Consider the following 6000-nt stretch of genomic DNA (forward strand, 5'->3'; position numbering starts at 1 on the left):
CAACGGTGTGGGTTCAATCCCCATACCGCCTGAGGTTATTCATGAAGGCCCCACCTTCTCAACCTTCTCACCTGTGGTGATCCTCCGGTTAAATCACCACCAGTCGGGATGGCACAGTGGTTAGCATTGCTGCCTACGGCACTGAGGACCCGGGTTTGAATCCCGGCCCTGGGTCACTCTCCGTGTGGAGTTTGCACATTCTCCCGTATCTGCGTGGGTTTCACCCCACAACCCAAAGATGTGCAGATTAGGTGGATTGGCCATGCTAAATTGCCCTTTAATTGGAAAATAAATAATTGGGTACTCTAAATTTATAAATAAATAAATCACCACCAATCAGCTCTCCCCCTCAAAGGGGAAAGCATGCCTATGTTCATCTGGGACTATGGCAACTTTATTTTACTGTGGTTCCATAACTAGTCACCGAGCTGTCAAATCAGCAAGTTGTATTTTCAAATGCTTTAAAATATCAAATATCCCAAAGTACTTCACAGGAGTTTTACAATAAAAAGTTTGATACAGAACTGCTACGAATAAGCGAGGGCAGATGACTAAAAGCTTGTTCAAACATTTAGTATTTTTAAACAGTGTCTTCGGTAGAGCGGCATGATTTAGAGAGGGTATTCTAAAACTTAGAGCCGAAGGCTCAGCCACCGATAAGGGAATGAATAAAACAAGGCTGTTCATGAGGCCAGCATGAGAGCGGTACGGATATTTCAGAGAGTTATGGGGCTGGAGGAGATTATGAAGATGGAAGAGGATGAGGTCACGGAGGGACTCGTAAACAGGTGAGAATTTTAATGTCAAATCCTTGTTTAAATGGGAGCCAATGTCAGTCAATGAAAACAGGGGTGATGGGCGAATGAGACTTGGTGTGAGTGAGGGCATGAGCAGCCCTCAAGTTTACAGAGGATAAGAAGTGGGAGGACTGCCAGGAAAGTGTTGGCATATGCAAGTCTCGAGGTAATAAAAACATGGGTTTCGGCTGCAGATGAGCAATTGGGCGATGTTCCTTATGTGAAAATAACGGCCTTAGTGATAGGGTGAGTATGTGGTCAGCTGCTCATGTCAGGGCTGACTATGATATCAAGGTTGTCAGTCTAGTTCAGCCTCAGATAGTTGCCAGGGAAGAGGGATGGGATTGGGGGCTAAGGAACAGGGTTTGGAGCAGGGATTGAAGACTGTGTTTTCGGCCTTCTCAATATTTGATTGGTGAAAATATTTGTTCATTCAGTACTGAATGTCAGACAAGCAGCCCAACTATTGAGGCAGTGGAGGAGTCGAGACACTGCAAAGACTTGTCAATGACAAGTAATCAATGACTTGATCCTTTTACAAAGGTTTCAGACACAATTCTGTAACTCCCTCTCTAACAGTACTGTGGGTGTATCTGCACCGCAGGACCCGGATTCAATTCCAGCCTCTGGTGTCGGTCCGTGGGGAGTTTGCACTTTCTCCCTGTGTCTGCGTGGGTTTCTTCGGTTGCTCTGATTTCCTCCCACAGTCCAAAGATGTGCAGGTTAGGGTTGATTGGCCATGCTAAATTGCCCCTCCGTATCCAAAAGTTTGGGGATGGGGGTGTGGGCCTGGGTAGCGTGCTATTTCCAAGATGCAGACTCGAGCCAAATGGCCTCTTTCTGCTCTCTAGGGATTCTATGATTGTAAATCATAGGTAATCCAGGTTGAGCTTCGTTATTTGATCTGAGCCAAGTCTGCTTTAGATCATTTCTGCAGAATACGATTCCAACCATTTGAAGTTACATTGAAGTCAATCATTGGTAAATATATAGCAGTGACAAAGATGTTTGTCCCTTGTTTAACCTACTTGGGAAATATTAAACAAAATATCCTTGCACTCTGTCTTAAATAATACATAAGAACAGCCTTGTTTCCTGGAGAGCACCATTCCTGTGCATATTAAGTGACCTTCATCTGCCATAACTTTGTTTCTGTGCCTTGCAAACATTAATCCACAGTAAACTGTTTAATCCTTTATGCACTGTTTCTACATCTTTACAGTGCCAGCATGGCTCCTTCAGTAGCCTTGCCTCTGGGACAGAAGGTCATTATCTCAAGCTCATGAATCATACATTTAAGCTGATAATTCAACAAAATACTAGTGAAATGTTGCACTTTTGGAGGTCTTGCTTTCCAGATGCGACATTAAACCAAGATCCCACCTGCCTTCCCAGTTAGACGTAAAAGAATCCATGGCACTATTTCAAAGAAGAGTAGATTCTTCCTGGAGTCCTGTGCAACATTTATCATTACATTATCTAAGCACCTTAGTTATTATCACATTGCTGTTTGTAGGACCTTGCTGAGTGTAACTGACTGTCCTGTTTCCTACATTATAGCAGTGACTACACTTGAAAAGTATTGATTACAAAAGGAGATGCTGAAAGACTTTCGATTTCCAGTGACAAATTTAGAAACTTCTTTAGTGAAGACAAGTTACATCAAGCCAAAACACCAAGTTTGATGTACAGGGCCTTTAGTTTGGAGCAGGATAACATACTGATGGAAAAAAAAAAATTACATTCCAGCAGTGTAAATTATTAGAAAGAAACAGAAATATAACAAACTAACCTTGCTATGGTCTTAACAGTCACGTACTACGGCTCACTGGTGCACTGGGACTTCCTGGAAACTTGCACATATCTTAGCATCAACCAACTTGTAAAATGACTAATCGAGTTAGGTGTTAATTTAGCAGCACTGCCTTCAATGCACTCTGCTTCATTCTTATGCTGCCAGTGAAGCAAATCAACTTAACCAAGTCCCATTTCCTGTTAATGTATTCACTCATACAATTATTAAATCGAAACTGCCAAACAAGTTAATTTCCTTTTGCCTGTTTGTGTATACCTGTTGTAATCACCAAGATGAATGGTAACAGTACTGAAAGTTTTTTTCTACTCTGCACTCAGAAACCACACTGATAAGCTGCAGTCCAAGTAGCATCCAAACGGCTTTACCACCACGGCACCATTATGGATCAGTCTAAATTTGTTGGTAACTGGGCTGAAGATTTTTAATGAGCGATATCATTTGGAGTGTCCCAGATCTCAGTAAATGTTTCTTCTCCAGCCTATATTGAGCTAGTTAAGATAGGGACAAATGCCTTTAGTAATAGATTGGTGAGCCAGAAGATTAGTCACTAAATACCATTGTTGTTCATTAACCAGTAGCTCGTGCTGGAAGCTGGTATGTTTGTAGATATGAAATGACAACTTGCTGGTATCAGTGATAGCAACAAATGGAAATAAAAAGCAGAGATGTTTGTCTACTTTTAGAATTCACAGATTATTATCTTAAGGAGGCAGCTAATAGCGGGAATCTGATTAGTAAGAAAGAAAGTTTTGTGTGGTATTTATGCGCCTAGACTTTGCAGGTGTAATAATGCAGAATTGTCAATGTTTGCTGCCTTTACAACTGTGAAACTGACAGCAATTTTGGTATCCAGACATGCACAGTTCACGGCAGGGATTGTTATCATTGAATCTTTGCTTCTCCACAAGGTTTTGAAGTCCTTGCAGCCGACAATATTTAGAAATCACTGAACTGGTGTAAACCTTCTCTTTTACGCTGCAATATCACTGGATAAAATGTTAAATCTCCTTAGGGGTGAACTTTTTAAAAATAACATACAAAATTATAACAACTGCTGAGCAAGTTCCCTGGAATGTCATTTTTGTATTATGATAAGAACATGTCTCGATTTATAATATGGTAAATATGATTTTTTAGAGGTTTTTTTATTTCAACTCCAAATTTATTTCCATGTGCATGCCACAAACTTTATTTTGTTCTAAAATTTAGAGGAAGTGAAAAATAATCAGTGCATTTTGCTTCCTGGTTTGCTGGCTGAGGAATTCTTCACGGTTGCCTACTTAGTTGACTTGTTTCTGGATTCCTTGAGATCCCCTTCACTTAATGTCAGAATCAAATTAACATCAGGGAGAGGTGATAAACATGACAAAAAAATCGCTAGTTATTTGTGGGTAGCTTTCTTCAAGGTCAGCTCTGGGCCCCATGTCATTACTTCACAGCTGACAGCAAAATTCAGTCCTAGAGAATCTTGACAACACTTGTGCGGAGGCCTAGTTCTAACATCCTTACAGGAATGCACAATAGTTTCTGAAACCTAAAATGGAGCATGTGATAATCCCTTGGATACCTGCAGTGGTGATGTTATGGTCTAAAAATCAAGATGCACCTGGAATTGGGCATGTTGGGATCTGCACAGGTCTCGTAGCATTGACTCAGTTTTCTTCTAACTGTCCCTTGAAGTGAGGATGCTTGCCATGAAGTGCAGCCTATGACACAAACACACACACGGAGCCTTTCCAATCAAGCGGGGCTGCTTTGTCCTGGATGCTCTCAAACTTCTTGGGTGATGTTGGAGCGGCACTCATCCAGGCAAGGGGAGACTATTACATCACACTTCTGACTTGCACTTGGAGATTGTGGACAGACTTTGGGGAGTCAGTAGGTGAGTCACCTGCCGCAGAATTCCGTGCCTCTGACCTCTTCCAGCCACAGTATTTATATGGCCAGTTCAGTTTCTGGGCAATAGTAATCCTCCAGGAGGTTGATAATGGAGGGATTCAGCGATGGTGATGCCATTGAATGGCAAGGGCCAATGTTTCTGTTCTCTCTTGTGGAGATGGTCATTGAGGTACCCTCAATAATGATGCTTAGAGATTAAACTGTAAAGAAGGCTTTATTAGGCTAATAACTATGCTACAGATTTGGACGAGAGCTGACTGCTATACAGACCATGAGGCAGGCCTTTATGTATGGCTCCCAGATGGGCAGAGGCGGAGTCCCCAGGGTTCCAAGCCTGGTCTTAAAGGGGACATCACCTTACATGATGATAAGGCAGTAACCATTCATCACAGTCATTACCTGGCATTTGTGGGGTGCCAATGTTACTTGCTATTTGTCAGCCCAAGCCTGGATGTTGTCCTGGTCTTTCTGCATTTTGACATGGACTGCTTCGATAGCTGAAGATGGTGGGGCCAAGGACACTACCCTGAGGAATTCCTGCAGTGATATTCTGGAGCTGCAATAACTGACCTCCAACAACCAAAACCATATTCCTGGACTGGAGCGGTTCACAAAGGCGGCTCGCCTCCACCTTCTCAAAGGCAATTAGGGATGGGCAATAAATGCTGGCTTTGCTATCAATGCTTGCATTCCATAAACCAATAGAAAAAACTGATTCAAGTGAACTGAGGCTTTTTACACTGTAGATTCATAGATTCTTATGGGACCTGATTGAGGTCCTTAAAATAATTGAAAGATTCGATTTTGTCCAAGCATATGGGTTATTTGAGTACGAGAGTAGGAGTAGACAACAGCAGTATGAGTTGTCAAACAATGTTTGATTAGGTGCCAGGAAGCTCTGACTTTGCCAGTCTGTATGGTGATTGTGAATTCACTTCAAACTGGAAGTTAAGTGACAATCTGAGTGCTGACATCTCATGCTATGTAAAGTTAGCAGGGGCGAAGTATTTTCCAGAACTCTGTGGGTTTCCTCCCAGAGACCAAAGATGTGTTGGTTAGGTGGATTAGCAATGATTAACATGTGGGGTTAGAGGGATAGGGTGGGGGAGTGGGCCTAGGTAGAGTGCTATTTCGGAGGGTTGGTGAGGACTCGATAGGTTGAATGGCCTCCTGCACTGTAGGGCTTCTATGGATTTGGGTTTGGTAGCTCAAAACACTGAAATTGCAAGAACAGCTTTTTATTTTTCATGTTAAATATGATGTAAACTTTGGGGCACACACTCGTACAGGTGGGATGAAATGTGATGATGTGCTTTGGTAATGTGCCAGATTTCTGCCAAAACCTTTCTTGTAACTATTGTTGGATGTTGCTAGGAGTTGCCTTCTGTGGATCACCACCTTGAAGTGGTGAGACGTTTTATACACTCTGATCGCTTGAACATTGCTGCCAGGAGCTCCTTGCTCCCAGAAGGACCAGCTACAGTGGCA

General features: G+C 42.4%; 1 protein-coding gene across 1 annotated transcript in view; it reads right to left on the reverse strand.

The window, feature by feature from the left end:
* LOC140395234 (procathepsin L-like) overlaps positions 1–2725 on the reverse strand; it is a 29072-nt gene extending 26347 nt beyond the window's left edge. The window contains exon 1 of the mRNA XM_072482786.1: positions 2590–2725. The gene's annotated coding sequence lies outside the window, so the exon portion shown is untranslated. The remainder of the gene's footprint in view (positions 1–2589) is intronic.
* Between the last annotated feature and the right edge of the window lie 3275 nt (positions 2726–6000).

The sequence above is a fragment of the Scyliorhinus torazame genome, chromosome 18 (genome assembly GCF_047496885.1).
Source record: "Scyliorhinus torazame isolate Kashiwa2021f chromosome 18, sScyTor2.1, whole genome shotgun sequence".
Classification (NCBI taxonomy): Eukaryota; Metazoa; Chordata; class Chondrichthyes; order Carcharhiniformes; family Scyliorhinidae; genus Scyliorhinus; species Scyliorhinus torazame.